Below are 19,557 nucleotides of genomic sequence, written 5' to 3'. Positions count from 1 at the left end.
TCAATGCAATAACAGGAAATGATATCAGGACTTTAATGTCTGCATTACATTAATGTCTAGTATCAATCATCAGCGAAGTATTCATGGAGGAAGCATTTGGCAGCGAATCTTGGGAACATCAAATACGTTTCCATTTCAATTAAGCTTCTTGTAACTTTATTTTCGAAACAAACGAAAATACATTAATGTTTTGGCATAAGAGTAATCCATTTTAGACAACGTATCTAAAAAAAACCCATCCAATCAACGAATCACTGATTCATAGCGGCAACCGTTTTTTAAAATTCATTTTTGAATTCCACCATTAAAGCATCCTTCTGATTTAACGAAGTCATTTTCATGTATGTATGCTTTTCCAATTACGTAGCAATCCCGACGACATGGTCTGCAGAGAGCAAACCGATACGCCTGAACATTTACATTTCATTTTTAAGGTCAACGATCCATACGTACCAAAGTCATATATTTTACACGGAAAGGGTTTTCTTGTTTTACTTTGATACTTGCAAAAGTATTTTACAAGTGTTTTTGAACAGATACTATCGATAAAAAATATTTTCACAGTATTTCAAGGTCATTCATCCACTTGCAAAAAATTCTGGCATGTTACATGTATACCAATAGTTGAAAAGGAAATTGTATCGTTTATGAACTGAAACACAATATATGTCTGAAAGGAAAAGTATCTCTGTTATAGACATATTCCTGAAATGACAAGAACAAAATAGTACCAGTAAAGCAAAAAAGATTGTATTAACCAAAATTAATACTCCTGTTGTGAACATACAAACGCTTGACATGTATTCAAACTGCATTGTGAGTTTGATTTCACCCTTTTCTCAATCAATAAAGACGAACATATTTTTGCCCTGTTTTTTCTGTTAACAATGTGTTTCCACTAGTCGTTCTTTCTTACAGGTATTTGCATAGCTCTTATTACAGCTTGTCAAACGCTTCATAACCTTTTTCGTTTACAAGGAGACATACTACCGGAATCAGTTAGCTACGCTTCATTTTTGTGTTCAGTTTCATTGCTCAAACAGCACCGGAAAGGATGCAGACATCAAACATTCCTCTAAGTCTTTGTTCTCCGTTCACCATATGTTCACTAGGCCAATGGATTAACGTCCTTTCGAATGACAGAACACATTCATGTACCTGATTCAAAGATATGAAGTCTGATTTTTATCTTTAAATGATACAAAGTAAATTCCGATATTCTCCTCTTCAGAGCAATTTACACGGTCGGATATTGACTTGTACAGAGATGAATATGCTAACATTATCACGATCACTGCAGCATATTCGCCTATGGAATAATTTAGTTTCAAGTTCAAATTATTTTATAAAGACTTTCCGATAAGTGACATAAAAAAACCCATACAATCTTATCTGATGCATTTACTTCTGAAAGTATCCTGTACTTAGAAATATAAATATTAGTCAATGACAGTTTCATACGTGGATACTAAGTAAGAATACAAAAGTAAGAAATCTACGTTGTGTTCCATAGTTCAGTTTGTTCCATAACAGATATTGGATATATCTGTGGTTGCATAAAAATCAAACTTTTCCTTATGGGTATGTTGGGATGCAGAGGAGTTTCGATTGATCTAATATTTCTATTGTGCATCTGTGGCAGAGTGGTAGGCTTGAATTCAGGTTAATTTAGACTTTTATAATCGATAACATATTGTATTCATCTCACGTAAGTAGATTTAATATTGATTCAATCGTAAAAGTTAAACACAAAATGAATATTAATTTCATCATAAGATAGTTCCTAAATGATAGGAAATAGTTTATTATGTTGGAATGACCCGAAGGTTTCTCACTACTTCATACTTTTTGATTTGATTTGTTCGCGTTTTTGACAACCCTGGATAACCCAAGAAAGCCTCTATTGAATCTTATTTCCATTGGGGTCCATTTGAACACCGGGACGGGTTGGGAACAGTCAGGGGTTAACACCCTACTCTTTTCGAAACTGGCTGCGATATACATGTACAGGTATGGCTCTCTGCACACGGGACCGACGGCTTAACGTCCCCTCCGAAGGACGGAGTACTTTTTTATGATTCATTTACCCAATTCTAAATGAACCATGGGGGAGAGCAGAAGTCTAAATTTAATCTACAGAAGTTGCCAATTAATTTCAGACTTTTTTTTCAATATCCCAGCAAATCTCCACCGCAGGGAATTGAACCCGGGACCTCATGCACTAAAGGCAAGTACCCTAACCATTGCGCCACGCTCTACCTTAGATAAAGAATGTTCATACGGTGAAATTACCACTGCACTACATTACTTACATGTGTAACGTTTTTGATAACTTTTACTTAAAAGAAGTTACATAAAACTCGATGCATTTTACAGGAAAAGATATCATGACTTTGAAGTCTACATGACACAGTCGATTGAGTACAAAATGCCCAGTATCGGTAGTGATCGTGGAGAAAGCCTTTTGCAGACAAGAATGCAAGGTATTAATATATTTAAGTTTAAATTTAATTTTGAGATTGATAACCTGCGAAATATATCTTACGTCTCCATTTCAATTAAGCTTGCATTAAGTCTATTATCGGATAAATAAAAGTGTTTATTTCGTCTGAAGATTTTTCTTTAACATGTACAAGGACAGGAAAGGCCATTAATGTTTTTAAATAATACTATTCTATTTTGACAATTGCTCTATTATATTTGAAGAAATATGAAAAAAATGTCTGTGCTGCCATTTTATTGAAACATGATATGTGTGCGCTACCAAAACAGACAAAAAAACGACACACACATCAGCGTGCCACTATTTGAACTGCAGCCCTAATTTCATAGCTGTACTGTATCACTTACACCAACAACCGGTTTTATTATCGATTATTGAATAGCTCTCATAATAAGCACCATTTTGATTGAATATCTAAAACTTTAAAAGGATAGAGAAGACGTGGGTGTGTGCTTTTCCAATTACATAGCAATCTGACGCCACGATCTGCGGAGAGCAAAATGATACGCCTGAGCTAAATTTACAGTTTTATTTTCAAGGTCATCAATCCATAAACGTACGCAACATGCCTGAAAGTAAAAGTATCTCAGATGTTTTTGCAAAGTTATTGTCGGTAAAAAAGATTTTATTAGTATCTTATTTTCAAGGCATTTTAAGTTCTCGTATATTGTTTTAGCGATAGTTGAAAAGGACAATGTACCCTCTGTAAACTGGAACCCGATGTATTTGAAAAAAATCATCTCTGTTAAAAGACACATATTCTTGACATGATATGAGCAAAATGTACCAATATAGAATATTGTATTAACTAAAATAAATATCCCTGTTGTTGCATACAATCGCTCGACATTTCTTCAAACTGCATTGGGAGTTTTTATTTCAACTTTTGCTCAATCAATAAAGACGATCATATTGTTTGTATGCAATGGGTGTTTCCAATAATAGTATATAGGCCTACAGGTAAGCTCTTTTTACACTGTGCCAATACGTTACCCAACAGTATTCCTTATAGGGAGACACCGGAATCCGTGCCATATATAGTGCGGTATTTACGATTGCATCGGAAAAGATATGGACATGTCCAGGACATCATACATTCTTCTAAGCCTGACTTTGTTCTCTGTTCACAACGTGTTCCGGAGGCCGGTGGATTGACGTCCTTTTGAATGACAGAACACTTACATGACTAAGTCTGATTTTTTGTCAGATGATACCAAAGTGAATTCCCATTTTTTCTCGCTAAACACCCCAGAAAGCTGCCCGGTCGGGTATTGACAGTGATCGTATGTACCAGAGGTAAATAATTGTGTTATTATTAATGCGACGTTTTCGCCCATGAAATAATTTGACGCGCTTTCAATGAACACTTTCATGTAATTTAAAGCAAAAAAGTCATGCAATCAGATATGGTACAAGTTATTTCTGAAAACAAGCTATAAGGTATTCAACGATCGCTCCATCCAGGGAGTACCATATCACCTAGTTCCTGTACTTGGAATCCTAGAAAGAAAGAAAAATATGTGAACAAATTCATAATTCATTCGAATATGTAACACTGTACAATAATTTTTGAATAATCAAATATTTGAATAACGCATCTAACAGAGTGATGTTAAGTTTTGAATTCAGTCAGGTTAATTTAGAATTCATTAATCGATGATATGTGATTTTCCTCACACCATCGCACATCTCTAAGTAGATTTCATATTGATTCAATCGTCATAGATGGGTTAAAACACTACTATTACGTTAGGAATGGCCCAAAGTGAGCTCGTTACTTCAGCATACTCAGAATATTAGCACATCTCTATATATGCGCTTTTACATCAAGTGAAGATGTTACCTGAGGACGAGGCTGAGGTGCACTTATACCATTTCATTTCGTTCTTGACAAGATCTATGATCTTATAAAACTCCAATGTGGCATAATTGGCGTAAACAATGTGACTTCAATTGCCTATAACGACACTGGGAAGGATTTCTTATTTTGTTCGCTGGACCAATCTTTATGCTTCTCCGCATAACAGAACACTCTTATGTCACGGCCCTGCACTTCTTAGATCGCCTTGATAAGAGTTCGAAGCCCCGTCGTCAACAGAGGGCAGTAAACTCGAGGTAAAGAATATCCCATATCGCGCTAATGAGCTGGGCAGTAACCGCAGAAAAAGCTCGTTTCTTGCGAAAATTGACAAGTAACTTGCACAAATTTCTAGATACACTTACTATAAGGTCGCGCGATGTATTCAAACCATTTGTTAACCATTTCTTTTTTAGGGAGCAATAATTATTTATCATGATTATTATTGTCATGTTGATGACATCATAGTTACTCGCATTTTGTTCATTTTTAAATTTTGAAACATTTAACGCTCAAAAGTCACACGAAATCGATCACATATATTTTTCTTTATTTCACCAGAGTGTCCTTGCCAAGATTCTAGCATCAGACCATGCGCTTTCTCAAGATACAGCCTTCATAAGTGTTAGGTCACTTCTGTACATAACAGAACACTCTTATGGGTCATTATATGATCAAATCTTCCACTGACTTTTAATAGTTCCTCTAGATTGTATTTTAAAAATATACGGTAGCAATTTGCCCGGTCGGATTTTGACCGTGCGCGAGTATGCACTAGAGGTGAAGATGTTATCATCACTGCGACATTGTTCGCCTATGGATATAAGTTTGACACACTATCAATTTAACTAGAAAATGATGAATTTGTCTTTAGATATATATAGCCCCCGGTAGTATTTCTTAAAAGATCCGGAACTTAGTTTGTGTTTAAATTCGAGTCCCCGGATTCGAGTATCGTAAAGCTCCATCATCATGTAATAGTTATGTTGAGGTTAAATAAATATAATACCAGAATAGTTTCATTTAAATTTTCCAAAGTCTATATAAAACATACATTAGAATAACAGAAAATAAAAATCTTCATATTATTTCAGCATGTTCAGTTGCTGTTGTGATACTTATCGGTATGTTAAGAGGCAGATAAATTGTGAATCATTTTGAATTCATTCAGACTAATTTAGACACTTATAATCGATAACATATGGTATTAATCTCACGTCTCTAAGTAGATTTCATATTGATTCAATCCATAAATGGAGCAGAAATGGGTATATATTTCATCTTTAGAGAGTTCGCAAGCGATAGAAAACACTTTATTACGTTCAAATGACCTGAAGATTTCTCTCTACTTCATCCTTTTACCTTGGGTGAAGATGTTACCTACGTTGAACTTACCATTGCATTGCGTTCTTGCACAGCTTCTCTGATCCATATTTAAGATCTTATAACACTCGTAAATAAGTGGCTTTTACAGGAAAAGATGGCAAGACTTTGAAGCGTGCGTGACAAATATATAATCAAATGAGTACAAAAATGCCTAGTAACGGTAGTGGTGGTGGAGAAAGCATTTGGCAGCAAATCTTTGAAATATCGAATAGCTGAGCGACGGGGTGTTTTAACAGTGTTTAGCAGCAATTGCAGAAAGCAAAGTATTTATTAATATACTTAAGTTTACTTGAAAATTTGAAATCGATAACATGCGAGAGTGTTTTTTTGGCTTTCTTAATATACCAGGAGAAGAAAATGCATATTTTTTTTTTCGGAACACCAATCCCTTTTAGACAATTCCTCGATTATATTAGGTAATATGAATATTTCTCTTTACTGGCATTCAATGCAATAACAGGAAATGATATCAGGACTTTTAGTCTACATTACATTACATATATGCAATCATATGAGTATATTAATGTCTAGTATCAGTCAGTAAAGTGTTCATGGAGGAAGCATTTGGCAGCGAATCTTTGGAACATCAAACATGTAGCTGGGCGACGTAAGTTTATTTAAAATTTTAAGATCGATAATTAACGAAATCGATCTTACGCCTCCATTTCAATTAAGCTTCGAAAATACATTAATATTTTGGAATAAGAGTAATCCCTTTTAGACAACGTATCTAAAAAAAAACCATCCCATCAACGGATCACTGTTTGAGCTACAGCCTTAATTTCATAGCGGCAACTGTTTTTTTTTATTCATTTTTGAATTCCACCATTAAAGCATCCTTCTGATTCAGAGGATGATTTAAGCACTTCCCAGCAAGTCTTGCGGTTAGCACAGCTGTGTGAGTGAACATGACGCCACTGCCCGCCCACTGCATACACACGTGCATGTTTAAATTTGAATTTGGACAGATATATTTACAATAAAAACACCTTCAAAAAGTTGGTCGATTTCACATTATATGTTATCTACAGAAGGTGTGAATTATCCTTCATGCATACATCACTTTAGATCTGAAATCGACCAAGTAATAATGACACACACACAATTCTAAAACAACATCTTTTGCACAGAATTCAATGGGATTTGGAAAGTAAAGTAGCAGTTGAAACTCTAGTGATAATATTTTTACAGTGCATGATGGGGCTTCCTTAAATCATCCTCTGCTTCTGATTGAACGAAGTCATTTTCATGTATGTATGCTTTTCCAATTACGTAGCAATCCCGACGACATTGTCTGCAGAGCGCAAACCGATACGCCTGAACATTTACATTTCATTTTCAAGGTCAACGATCCATACGTACCAAAGTCATATCAAGGTCAACGATCCATACGTACCAAAGTCATATATTTTACACGGGTTTCTTGTTTTACTTTGATTCTTGAAAAAGTATTTCTTTTGTAAGACAAATGTTTTTGAACAGATACTGTCGATAAAAAAATATTTTCTCAGTATTTCAAGGTCATTCATCCACTTGCTAAAATTCTGGTATGTTACATGTATACCGATAGTTTAAAAGGACATTGTATCGTTTATGAACTGAAACACAATATGTCTGAAAGGAAAAGTATCTCTGTTATAGACATATACCTGAAATGACAAGAACAATATAGTTCCAATAAATCAAAAAGAATGTATTTACCAAAATGAATACTCATGTTGTGAACATACAAACGCTCGACATGTATTCAAACTGCATTGTGAGTTTTGATTTCACCCTTTACTCAATCAATAAAAACGAACATATTTTTGCCCTGGTTTTTTCTGTTTACAATGTGTTTCCACTAGTCGTTCTTTCTTACAGGTATTTGCATAGCTTATATTACAGTTTGTCAAACGCTTCATAACATTTTTCGTTTGCAAGGAGACACACTACCGGAATCAGTTAGCGGGCCCTATGCTTCAATTTTGTGCTTAGTTTCTTTGCTCAAACATCACTGGAAAGGATGTAGACATCAAACATTCCTCTAAGTCTGAGTTTGTTCTCCGTTCACCATATGTTCACAAGGCCGATGGATTAACGTTCTTTCGAATGACAGAAGAACACGATCATGTACCTGATTCAAAGAGATGAAGTCTGATTTTTATCTTTAGATGATACAAAAGTAAATTCCGATATTCCCCCTTCAGAGCAATTTACACGGTCGGATATTGACTAGTACAGAGGTGAATATGCTAACATCATCATGATCACTGCAACATATTCGCCTGTGGAATAATTTTTTTTCAAGTTCAAATTATATTATAGAGACTTTCCGATAGGCCTAAGTGACATCAAAAATAAAACATTCAATCTTATATGATGCATTTACTTCTGAAAGTATCCTATACTTAAAAATATAAATATTAGTCAATGACAGTTTCATAAATGGATACTAAGTAAGAATACAAAAGTAAGAAACCTACGTTGTGTTCCATAGTTCAGTGTGTTGCATAAAAAATCAAACTTTTCCTTATGGGTATGTTGGGATGCAGAGGAGTTTCGATTGATCTAATATTTCCATTGTGCATCTATGGCAGAGTGATAGCCTTGAATTCAGGTTAATTTAGACTTTTATAATTGATAACATATTGTATTCATCTCACGTTAGTAGATTTTATATTGATTCAATCGTAAAAGTTAGAACACAAAATGAATATTAATTTCATCACAAGATAGTTCTTAAATGATCGGAAATAGTTTAGTGTTGGAATGACCCGAAGTTTTCTCGCTACTTCATACTTCTACCTTAGATAAAGAATGTTCATACGGTGAAATTACCACTGCATTACATTACCTACATGTATAACGTTCTTGATAATTTACATAAATCTCGTTGCATTTTACAGGAAAAGATATCATGACTTTGAAGTCTACATGACGTAATCGGTTGATGCCCAGTATCGGTAGTGGTCGTGGAGAAAGCCTTTTGCAGGCAAGAATGTAAAGTATTAATATATCTTAAGTTTTCTTGAAATTTTGAGATTGATAACCTGCGAAATATATCTTGCGTCTCCATTTCAATTAAGCCTGCATTAAGTCTATTATCGGATAAATAAAAGTGTTTATTTCGTCTGAAGATGTTTCTCCAACTTGTACAAGGCCATAAATGTTTTTAAATAATACCCTTCTATTTTGACAATTGCTCTATTATATTTGAAGAAATATGAAATTTGTTTCTGTGCTGCTATTTTATTGAAACATGATATGTGTGCGCTACCAAAACTGACAATAAAAACACGACACACACACACATCCCATCAGCGTGCCACTATTTGAACTGCAGCCCTAATTTCATAGCTGTACTGTATCACTTACACCAACAACCGGTTTTATTATCGATTGTTGAATAGCCCTTATAATAAGCAATATTTTGATTGAATATCTGAAAACTTTAGAAGGGAAGAGAAGACATGGGTGTGTGCTTTTCCAATTACATAGCAATCTGACGCCACGATCTGCGGAGAGCAAAATGATACTCCTGACCTAATTTACAGTTATATTTTCAAGGTCATCGATCCATAAACGTACGCAACATGCCTGAAAGTAAAAGTATTTCTTTTATAAGACAGATGTTTTTGCAAAGTTATTGTCGGTAATTTTTATTATTAATATTTTATTTTCAAGGCATTCAAAGTTCTCGTATGTTTTAGCGATAGTTGAAAAGGACAATGTACCCTTTGTGAACTGGAACCCGATATGTTTGAAGGAAAAGCATTTCTGGTAAAAGACACATATGATATGAGCAAAATGTACCAATATAGAATATTGTATTAACTAAAATAAATATCCCTGTTGTAAGCATATAACGCTCGACATTTCTTCAAATTGCATTGGGAGTTTTTATTTCAACTTTTACTCAATCAATAAAGACGATCATATTGTTTGTATGAAGTTGGTGTTTCCAATAATGGTATACGGTATACAGGTAAGCTCTTTTTACACTGTGCCAAACGTTACCCAACAGCATTCCTTATAGGGAGACACCGGAATCCGCTAACGTGCCATATACGAGTGCAGTTTTTACGATTGCATCGGAAAGGGTATGGACATCATACATTCCTCTAAGTCTGACTTTGTTCTCCGTTCACAACTAGGCCGATAGATTAACGTCCTTTTGAATGACAGAACACTTTAATAGCTAAGTCTGATTTTTGTCAGATTTTTTGGACCAATTTGAATTCCCATTTTCTCTTGCTTACCACCCCAGAAAGCTGCCCGGTCGGGTATTGACAGTGATCGTATGTACCAGAGGTGAATAATTGTGTTATTATTACTGCGACATATTTGCCTATGAAATAATTTGATGCGCTTTCAATGAACACTTTCATGTAATTTAAAGCAAAAAAGTCATGCAATCAGATATGGTACAAGTTATTTCTGAAAACAAGCTATAAGGTATTCAACGATCGCTCCATCCAGGGAGTACCATATCACCTAGTTCCTGTACTTGGAATCCTAGAAAGAAAGAAAAATATGTGAACAAATTCATAATTTATTCGAATATGTAACACTGTACAATAATTTTTGAATAATCAAATATTTGAATAACGCATCTAACAGAGTGATGTTAAGTTTTGAATTCAGTCAGGTTAATTTAGAATTCATTAATCGATGATATGTGATTTTCCTCACACCATCGCACATCTCTAAGTAGATTTCATATTGATTCAATCGTCATAGATGGGTTAAAACACTACTATTACGTTAGGAATGGCCCAAAGTGAGCTCGTTACTTCAGCATACTCAGAATATTAGCACATCTCTATATATGCGCTTTTACATCAAGTGAAGATGTTACCTGAGGACGAGGCTGAGGTGCACTTATACCATTTCATTTCGTTCTTGACAAGATCTATGATCTTATAAAACTCCAATGTGGCATAATTGGCGTAAACAATGTGACTTCAATTGCCTATAACGACACTGGGAAGGATTTCTTATTTTGTTCGCTGGACCAATCTTTATGCTTCTCCGCATAACAAAACACTCTTATGTCACGGCCCTGCACTTCTTAGATCGCCTTGATAAGAGTTCGAAGCCCCGTCGTCAACAGAGGGCAGTAAACTCGAGGTAAAGAATATCCCATATCGCGCTAATGAGCTGGGCAGTAACCGCAGAAAAAGCTCGTTTCTGGCGAAAATTGACAAGTAACTTGCACAAATTTCTAGATACACTTACTATAAGGTCGCGCGATGTATTCAAACCATTTGTTAACCAGTTCTTTTTTAGGGAGCAATAATTATTTATCATGATTATTATTGTCATGTTGATGACATCATAGTTACTCGCATTTTGTTCATTTTTAAATTTTGAAACATTTAACGCTCAAAAGTCACACGAAATCGATCACATATATTTTTCTTTATTTCACCAGAGTGTCCTTGCCAAGATTCTAGCATCAGACCATGCGCTTTCTCAAGATACAGCCTTCATAAGTGTTAGGTCACTTCTGTACATAACAGAACACTCTTATGGGTCATTATATGATCAAATCTTCCACTGACTTTTAATAGTTCCTCCAGATTGTATTTTAAAAATATACGGTAGCAATTTGCCCGGTCGGATTTTGACCGTGCGCGAGTATGCACTAGAGGTGAAGATGTTATCATCACTGCTACATTATTCGCCTTTGGATATAAGTTTGACACACTATCAATTTAACTAGAAAATGATGAATTTGTCTTTAGATATATATAGCCCCCGGTAGTATTTCTTAAAAGATCCGGAACTTAGTTTGTGTTTAAATTCGAGTCCCCGGATTCGAGTATCGTAAAGCTCCATCATCATGTAATAGTTATGTTGAGGTTAAGTAAATATGATACAAGAATAGTTGCATTTAAATTTTTAAAGGGCTGCAGTTCGAACAGTGGCACACTGATGGGAGTCTATTTAAAGTCTACTATATATAAAACATACATTATAATAACAGAAAATAAAAATCTTAATATTATTTCAGCATGTTCAGACAGTTCAGTTGCTGTTGCGATACTTATGTTAAGAGGCAGATAAATTGTGAATCATTTTAAATTCATTCAGGGTAATTTCGACATTTATAATCGATAACATATGGTATTAATCTCACGTCTCTAAGTAGATTTCATATTGATTCAATCGTCATAAAGGGAACAGAAATGGATATATCTCATCTTTAGAGATTTCGTAAGTGATAGAAAACACTTTACTACGTTCAAATGACCTGAAGATTTCTGTGTACTTCATCCTTTTACCTTGGGTGAAGATGTTACCTACGTTGAACTTACCATTGCATTGCGTTCTTGCACAGCTTCTCTGATCTATATGTAAGATCTTATAAAACTCGTAAATAAGTGGCTTTTACAGGAAAAGATGGCAAGACTTTGAAGTGTGCGTGACAAATATTTAATCAAATGAGTACAAAAATGCCTAGTATCGGTAAAGTGGTGCTGGAGAAAGCATTTGGCAGCAAATCTTTGAAATATCGAATAGCTGAGCGCCGGGTCTTTTAACAGTGTTTAGCAGCAATTGCAGAAAGCAAAGTATTTATTAATATACTTAAGTTTACTTGAAAATTTGAAATCGATAACATGCGATATATTTTTTTTGGCTTTCTTAATATACCAGGAGAAGAAAATGCATATTTTTTTTTTCGGAACACCAATCACTTTTAGACAATTCCTCGATTATATTAGGTAATATGAATATTTCTCTTTACTGGCATTCAATGCAATAACAGGAAATGATATCAGGACTTTTTTAAATGTCTGCATTACATTACAAATTTGCAATCATATGAGTATTGTTAACATGTTAATGTCTAGTATCAGTCAGTAAAGTGTTCATGGAGGAAGCATTTGGCAGCGAATCTTTGGAACATCAAAAATACATTGATGTTTTGGCATAAGAGTAATCCCTTTTAGACAACGTATCTAAAAAAAAAACATCCCATCAACGAGTCACTGTTTGAGCTACAGCCTTAATTTCATAGCGTCAACCATTTTATTTTTATTGAATTTTGAATTCCAACATTAAAGCATCCTTCTGATTGAACGAAGTCATTTTCATATATGTATGCTTTTCCAATTACATTTCAATCCCGACGACATGGTCTGCAGAGAGCAAACTGATACGCCTGAGCATTTACATTTCATTTTCAAGGTCAACGATCCATACGTACCAAAGTCATATATTTTACACGGAAAAACGGTTTCTTGTTTTACTTTGATTCTTGAAAAGTATTTCTTTTGTAAGACAAATGTTTTTGAACAGATACTGTCGATAAAAAAAATATTTTCTCAGTATTTCAAGGTCATTCATCCACTTGCTAAAATTCTGGTATGTTACATGTATACCGATAGTTTAAAAGGACATTGTATCGTTTATGAACTGAAACACAATATGTCTGAAAGGAAAAGTATAATCTCTGTTATAGACATATACCTGAAATGACAAGAACAATATAGTTCCAATAAATCAAAAAGAATGTATTTACCAAAATGAATACTCCTGTTGTGAACATACAAACGCTCGACATATATTCAAACTGCATTGTGAGTTTTGACTTCGCCCTTTTCTCAATCAATAAAGACGAAAATATTTTTGCCCTAGTTTTTTTTTTTTTTTTACAATGTGTTTCCTCTAGTCGTTTGTCAAACGCTTCACAACAGTTCTCGTTTACAAGGAGACACACTACCGGAATCAGCTATGCTTCATTTTTGTGTTTAGTTAATAGTTTCATTGCGCAAACATCACCGGAAAGGATGTAGACATCAAACATTCCTCTAAGTCTGACTTGAGTTTGTTCTATGTTCACATTATGTTCACTAGGCCGATGGATTAACGTCCTTTCGAATTCCGATATTATCCCCTTCAGAGCAATTTACACGGTCGGATATTGACTTGTACAGAGGTGAATATATCATCATAATCACTGCAACATATTCGCCTGTGGAATAATTGTGTTTCAAGTTGAAATTATATCATAAAGACTTTCCGATAAGTGACATCAAAAATCAAACATACAATCTTATCTGATGCATTTATTTCTGAAAGTATCCTGTACTTAGAAATATAAATATTTGAATATTAATTTCATCATAAGATAGTTCCTAAATGATAGGAAATAGTTTATTATGTTGGAATGACCCGAAGATTTCTCGCTACTTCATACTTCTACCTTAGATAAAGAATGTTCATACGGTGAAATTACCACTGCACTACATTACCTACATGTATAACGTACGTTCTTGATAACTTTGACTTGAAAGAGCTTATAAAACTCAATGCAGATACAGGAAAAGATGGCATGACTTTGAAGTCTAGATGACGCAATCAACTGAGTACACAAATGCCTAGTATCGGTACAGTGGTCCTGCAGAAAGATTTTTGCAGACAAGAATGCAAAGCATTAATGTATTTAAGTTTATTTGAAATTTTGAGATCGTAAACCTTTGTTTGTGGAGAAAGCCTTTTGCAGACAAGAATGAGATCGTAAACCTTTCGAAATATATCTTACGTCTCCATTTCAATTAAACTAACATTAAGTTTATTATCGGATAAATGAAAGTGTTTATTTCGTCTGAACATTTTTCTTCAACATGTAAAAGGACAGGAAAGGCCATAAATGTTTTTAAATAATACCATTCTATTTTGACAATTGCTCTATTATATTTGAAGAAATATGAACATTTTTTCTGAGCTGCCATTTTATTGAAACATGATATGTGTGCGCTACCAAAACTAACAAAAAAACGACACACACACATCCCATCAGCGTGCCACTCAATGTTAGTTGGTTTGAGGTTTCGACCCGTATCGGGGTCTCAACCTCAAACCAACTAACATCTCACCAGTCATGAACAACACGCCCATTATTTCTGATAATGGTCTGTTTTTCACCCTTTATCTACTACGTATTCATATCGGGAGACACCGGAATCAGATAACATGCCATATATAGTATTTTCGATTGCCAAAACAGCATCGGAAAGGATATGGACATCATACATTCTTCTAAGTCTCCGTTCACCACGTGTTCACTAGGCCGATGGATTAACGTCCTTTTGAATGACAGAACACTTTCATGGCCAGTGATCGTATGTACCAGAGGTGTATAATTGTGTTATTATTACTGCGACGTATTGGGCTATTCCAGAAAATAAGTGCACACCCCCTATAGAGGAGTGAATTTAAAATGAGAGAAAAACTCCAAGGGGTATAGAGGAGTGACATCAAATATGTTGAAAAAATCCGGATTTTTTTTAGTGCAAGTGTGAAAAAGTCCGGATTTCCAAGGGGTATAGAGGAGTGACATGAAATATGTTGAAAAAGTCCGGATTTTTTAGTGAAAAGTGTCAAAAAGTCCGGATTTCCAAGGGGATTTATCACCCCCCCCAATATTTTGCCGGGGGATGGTCCATACAATCATCCCCCTCCCAATGTTGACGCCTGATAATGAGTTTATGACCATATTAACCCCATATTTGACCATTTTAGCCCCAAAAGTGCAAATTTTCCTATGAAATAATTTGATGCGCTTTCAATGAACATTATTTCTTATAAAGGTTTAGAAGGTATTCAACGATCGCTCCATCCAGGGAGTATCATATCACCTAGTTTCCGTACTTGGAATCCTAGAAAGAAAGAAAAATATGTGAACAAATTCATAATTCATTCGAATATGTAACACTTTGAATAATCAAATATTTGAATAACGCATTTAACAGAGTGATTATAAGTTTTGAATTCAGTCAGGTTAATTTAGAATTCTATAATCGATGTGATTTTCATCACACCATCACACGTCTCTAAGTAGATTTCATATTGATTCAATCGTCATAGATGGGACAAAATTATGGATTTCTGTTATGATTGAAAACATTAGTTAAAAAAACGACTATAAGAATGGCCCAAAGTTAGCTCGTTACTTCACCATGTTCAGAATATAAGCACACCTCTTTATATGCGCTTTTACATCAAGTGAAGATGTTACCTGAGGACGAGGCTGAGGTGCACTTATACCCTTTCATCTCGTTCTTGACAAGACCTTTGGCATCTCTATGATCTTATAAAACTCAAGTCCGTATATTATAAGCTATTATAGGGAAAATGGTCATGGTTTTGAAGATGACATCTACAATACAAAATAGTATAGGTGAAATGTTTTTGATTTTTCTAAAAAAGCTATTGGAACCTTAACAAGTTTGACGATGTGGTTTTCAGCAGACACACAGAAGGCAAAGTATTAATATAATTAAGTTTACTTGAAACTTTGGAATCGATAACATACGATAGCTATCACACGTCTCCATTTCAATCAGGCGTATGTTAAGTTTATTATCGGCAGAAATAAGAGTTTTCTTTCGTCTGCTGGTTTTTTCTTCAAGGACACAGAAAAAGTGTTTTGTAGGACGACAACCTTACTATGTGTTTTATTAAGTTTTAGTAGATATCCTCGAAAACAGCTTATTCCCAAAATTTCAGTTGATTGCGAGTTATGCATGATTATATGTCTTACACTACTCAATAGGCCATTGTTGTAATTTCGTTCTGGTATACCAGAACGAAATATTTTTGGTACATAAACATTATGTATCCAGAGGTTTCCAGTGGTATAAAATCTCAACTTTGTTTGCGAAAAGTGGGGGGATGATGCTGTGGATCACGAAATGCCCTTTTGATTAATGATTAACACCCAGAGAAGACACTTCACACAATGCATTTCTTCGATTCCTATTTTCTGTACTGATTTGCCATAAAGATAAGTGCAACATATTATGTGAAAATGTTCTTAAACAAATCCAAATAAAGGTCATGTTAACATACCTCAATGACGTTTCGTGCTGTACCACAGTACTTTCTCAAATTGAATGACCACCTTTGACGTCGGCTGCTTCCTATTGGTAGCTGACGTAGATGGCGCTGTCAATAACTGATCATAGATATGCGGAAGGAAGTAGTTGGCACAATCCCTTTTGAGTGTATTAGCCTGCCCCCTCTTTCTGATCCATATTGATTCCTTTATGTGTCTCCTTTTCCTGTTGGTTTCAATGTCTCATACCTATCACATGATTGTCCTCAGCGACATGGTCCGTGAGAGCGGATTTCTTAGGGGCACTTTCACACTCAACAGGGATTGTGGCAACTACTTCCTTCCGTATATCTATGATCAGTTATTGACAACGCCATCTGCGTCAGCTACCAATAGGAAACAGCCGACGTCAAATGTCAAAGCTGGTCATTCAATTTGAGAAAGTGCTGTGATGCAGCACGAAACGTCATTGAGGTATATTAACATCGCCTTTATTTGGATTTGTTTAAGAACATTTTCATATAATTTCAATGGACAATCCTGATGAATCTATTTGCGGAAAGTGCTACATAGCGACGAAATGTACTTCAATGAACAGACCACATCTAAATCTTGCAAAATGTGTTTATTTCTTAGCTATTGACCCATGTTTAGCCAATCCATTCTCAAAATAACCTGTACACCGTAATGGAAGTGTAAAATTAATGTCATTACAATTTTATTTCCTTTGGGGAACTAGTATATAGGCTAGCCTGGAGCTCCAAAATATTGTTTCTCTCATTTATATCGAAATAAATTATACACATCCCATAATGTACTCTGCTTTGGGGATTTGACTGGGACGCTTATAATCCTGTATCAAAACTATCGGTACTACAATCGTCAACAACGATAGCGCATCTATTTAGATATTCACCATTATACTACTCTGGGCACATCACAATACTACGTCTTTCGGTCAATGGTAAGACTGTGACATGTTCCGGTCAAACAGTCATAAACACTCGGAACACTAGTCACTGGCTATACTTGTTATACAAGGCCCATTCAGTCATTTAATTAGGCACTGGAAGCGACCGAATTCGGGCGAAGTTCAGGACTGTAAAAATCAACTTAAATCTTGAAATAAAAGACACAATTTCATGCCTAATTTTAACACTAGGATTTTAAAAAAAGTATAGCAAAGCACTATGGTTTTATCTGACATTAATGAAAAAAATACAATTATTGCTTTTTATTTGACCTAGAAAATTAATTTCAAAGTAAAAAGGGGTATCTCAGAAAAGTGTTGGTTCAACATGTATTGATCGACTTCCAGCACGACTATTCATAACAATAGAGGGCGGTCAGTAGCGTTCTGAGTGTATACTAGAATTCATTATTTCGGAAAAAAGGAGAAAAAAAACGGTGATCCACTTGAGTCCTGATGAGTTCAGGTCACAGAATTAAAGAAATAGAAGAATTGGGACTCGATCTCCATCTTGATACAGGCATGGAGTAAAAATTGGGGGTATTCGGTTTCCCTCGGAATGCACTTGAGGCAAGCGCGACATGGATGTAGGGCTAATTTGAGTATCTGACTTTTTTCCCCGTTCACTGCGCCGGTGGATTAATGTCTTTTCACAACATGTTAAAAAAAAGCATTTTATATAAAATCGATAGCATGTGGTAATCATCTCATGTCTCGTAGATTTCATGCTTATTCAATAGTCATCGTAGATAGAAAACATTATTAAAAACACTATTATTACTCTGAAATGGCCCCAAGTTACAATAGAAGCACATCTTTATCGCTTTTACATTAGGTGAACATATTACCCGAGGTGCACTTACAACACTCTATTTCGTTCTTGACAAGTCCTTTGTCATCTCTAAGATCTTATGAAATTCAAGTCCGTATATTACAAGCAATGGTTTTGAAGATGAAATTTACGCTATCACATACCTAGTATCCATGAAATGTTTTTTAAGAAAGCAAATTGGAAGCAAATATTTGAACCATGATATAGTTGGATGACACGGCGTTCAGCAGACATGCAGAAGGCAAAATATAATTAAGTTTACTTAAAATTTTGAAATCGATAACACACGATATCTATCTTACATCTCCATTTCAATCAGCCTTACTTTAAGTTTATTATCGGAACAAATAAAAGTTTTCTTTCGTCTGCAGATTTTTTTTCTTCAAGGACACAGAAACACGTTTTGAGGACGACAACCTTGCTACGTTTGTCATTAGTTTACACTAGCTCTGGTGAGGGGCTGTGCAATAATGGGGAGGGTAAAATGGGGGTATTTTGCGAGCCGAAAGGGGAGGCAAGTAATTTTTGGCCAGCCGAGAGGGGTGGCAAGCGATTTTTGGCACACATTCATGGGGAAACTTTTAAAAAACGCTCTAAAAAGGCTTTGAAAACAGTACAGAAACATTTTAATATGCACATTTTCCTGCTCACTGCGCTCGCGACATATATCTAGGGGTAGTTCGTGATCCTAGCATCTTCTTTTTATGACATTTTTCAGTAGATATCCACGAAAAAAGCTTATTCCCAAAATTTCAGTAGATTCCAATTTTGCGTTTGCGAGTTATGCATGATTATGTGCATTACACTGCTCCATAGACAATGTGTTGTAATTTCGTTCTGGTATACCAGAAATTTGAACGAAATTCAAATTTAACGATATCTTTGCTAAACGAATTAATCTGCAAGAAATTTTTTGTACATAAACATTATGTAGCCAGAGGTTTCCAACTTTTTTGGAGAAAAGTGGGGGAATGATGCTGTGGATCACGAATGCCTTTTTAAGGTTTGCAAATTGGAATCCAAAACATTTGGCATGTGTAAAGGGTGAGGCAAAGATTTTTGGGCGCGCCGAGGGGGGGGGCAAGCGATTTTGGCAGGCCGAGAAGGGGGAAGCGATTTTTGCGGGCCGTTTGGAAATTTTACCTGGGGAGGGCTCATAATTATTGCGCAGCCCCTGACT

This window comes from Amphiura filiformis, chromosome 16 (genome assembly GCF_039555335.1).
Source record: "Amphiura filiformis chromosome 16, Afil_fr2py, whole genome shotgun sequence".
Taxonomy (NCBI): Eukaryota; Metazoa; Echinodermata; class Ophiuroidea; order Amphilepidida; family Amphiuridae; genus Amphiura; species Amphiura filiformis.
Note: the sequence above shows the minus strand (reverse complement) of the source record.